Genomic DNA, 2,128 nt, shown 5'->3' on the forward strand with positions numbered 1-2,128 from the left:
ATCTAGACACCTGTAAGCAAGAGGGTTGTGGTAATTTGTGCATTTAAATAGCCACAGGTGGTGCTAGTGGTAAAGAACCTACTTGCCAACACAGGAGATGAAAGAGACATGGATTCGATCCTTGGGTCAGGAAGATCCCCTGGAGGAGAGTATGGCAACCCACTCCAGTATTCTTGCCTGGACAGTCCATGGTATTCTGGTGGGATTCTGGTGAGCCTGGTGGGCTACAGTCCATGGGGTCACAAATAGTCAGACACAACTGAAGCAACTTACCACACATGCACATTTTCATTAAGTGGAAGAACACTGTTTTCTAGGCAGTTCTCAAACCTAAATTTTGTTTAGAGTGAGTACAAATAAGGAATAATGAAAACCATCCATATCTCCCAAAGAACCTCAGTGAAGTATAAAATGTCCTACAGGTGATGGGGGAGGGCTACCCAACAGTGTGTCAAATAGTCAAAAGAATGGCTCATCTGAGGCCCTCAGCCAGTACTCCACTCCACTCTGTCACCTCTGACTTCCTCAGTTAAAATTCCAAAGACTTTCTGCTGTCTGTCACTTTCTCAGCAGCAGGCCTCTCCATGTCTGGAGCTGAGACCCCAGTCAGGACCCCAGCCCCAGGCAGTAGAGACAGTATGGAGGGTGGTTCTAACCTGCAGAACAAGTCACCCCATCTTGGGTTGGCTGCGGGGAGTCCACAGCCGAAACATGACCCCAGGAAGCAAACACTGGGCAGAATCTTGAAGTGGTGAGGGGAGCACTTTCAGTTTAAGTGCCTGGAAGTATATGGAGTTTACTCTGAGGTGTGAGGCAATAGCTGGTAAATTTCCAATTAGATAAGATGTATATAAAGTTTTAAATAGTGGGTGAGTTATTTTACTATTACAGAGACACGAAAAGTGACCCTTGTAAAAATGAAGAAAGAATGAAGGCTTTAGAAACTGCTTAAAAGACACTAGAGTTGGAATGCCAAGACACAAGGAAGCCCAGTGAAACAAAATCAGCGTGATCAGTCAGAGCTTCTTCAGCAGAAGAGATCAGGACACCAAGTCACTTCCCTTTGTTTCTGATGACAGAACACATCCAAATGACCCACGCTGTCACTTTACACAGAGGTCCAAACTAAGCAAAGTATTCCACACTCAAATAAAAGATGTATCGTGCTTGGGGCTAATGCACTGGGACGACCCAGAGGGATGGTATGGGGAGGGAGGAGGGAGGAGGGTTCAGGATGGGGAACACATGTATACCTGTGGCGGATTCATTTTGATATTTGGCAAAACTAATACAATTATGTAAAGTTTAAAAATAAAATAAAATTAGAAAAAAAATAAAAAATAAATAAATAAATAAAAAGCAGATGGGAAATCATAAAACTAACTTTTTAATCTATTGGTCTGTATCCTTCCAACATAAAAGATAATTAGCATTATTATCTAGGCTCATATTCCATTAAAAACTCACCACAAGCATTAAAAATCACTTTACAAAACCAAAGGGAAATGGTGCTCTCAGCATCCGACCCATTTTTTTGTGTGTGTAATTTAAAAACAGTTTATCAGAGATGGCACAGGAATTTCATTTTTATATGAGGAGGGGCTGGGGAAGCTGGAAGGCTCAACTGTCTTTAGGTGAAGGAGACATTGATGCTGTTCTCTGCCATGTTTGGTGGCAACTGAAAGCAAAGGCCATGGCAGAACTGCAGTATTACCATGGCAACTCGGCCATGCTGTACTTACCTCATATACCTGGGGACTGGTTAGACATTGAGCGAGCAAGCCACACCAGGCTGGGAGGGTGGTGGTTAATGGGGGTCCACTGTGCGTGAGGATGGGCTTCAAATAACTTTAAAGAAGATAATTAAGGAAAACTGCCTGCAAAGAAAACACACACCCAACAAAATGTGTTCAGAAATCCCAAGGAGTAAATCATCTGGCATTCTATTCCTCTTTCCCCCATTTTACCAGTACAATACAGAAAGTATGGTACTTGCAGTCTGCAAATATCTGAATCCAAGAATAAACTATAGCCCATCATCCTTAAGTGTTAACCGTTAACTTTCAGGTTGCCAGTTCCCCATTTTCAGTTAAAAATACTTGATTAAAATACCTTTCTCTCTTCTTTG

At 42.4% G+C, this 2,128-nt stretch overlaps 1 long non-coding RNA gene across 1 annotated transcript in view; it reads right to left on the reverse strand.

The window, feature by feature from the left end:
- LOC104994871 overlaps positions 1-2,128 on the reverse strand; it is a 12,910-nt gene that overhangs the window by 5,450 nt on the left and 5,332 nt on the right. Inside the window, exon 2 of the long non-coding RNA XR_825998.1 lies at positions 1,743-1,848. This is a non-coding gene — a long non-coding RNA (uncharacterized LOC104994871). The remainder of the gene's footprint in view (positions 1-1,742; positions 1,849-2,128) is intronic.

Source organism: Bison bison, unplaced genomic scaffold, assembly GCF_000754665.1.
Source record: "Bison bison bison isolate TAMUID 2011002044 unplaced genomic scaffold, Bison_UMD1.0 scf7180017850428, whole genome shotgun sequence".
In the NCBI taxonomy this organism is placed as follows: domain Eukaryota; kingdom Metazoa; phylum Chordata; class Mammalia; order Artiodactyla; family Bovidae; genus Bison; species Bison bison.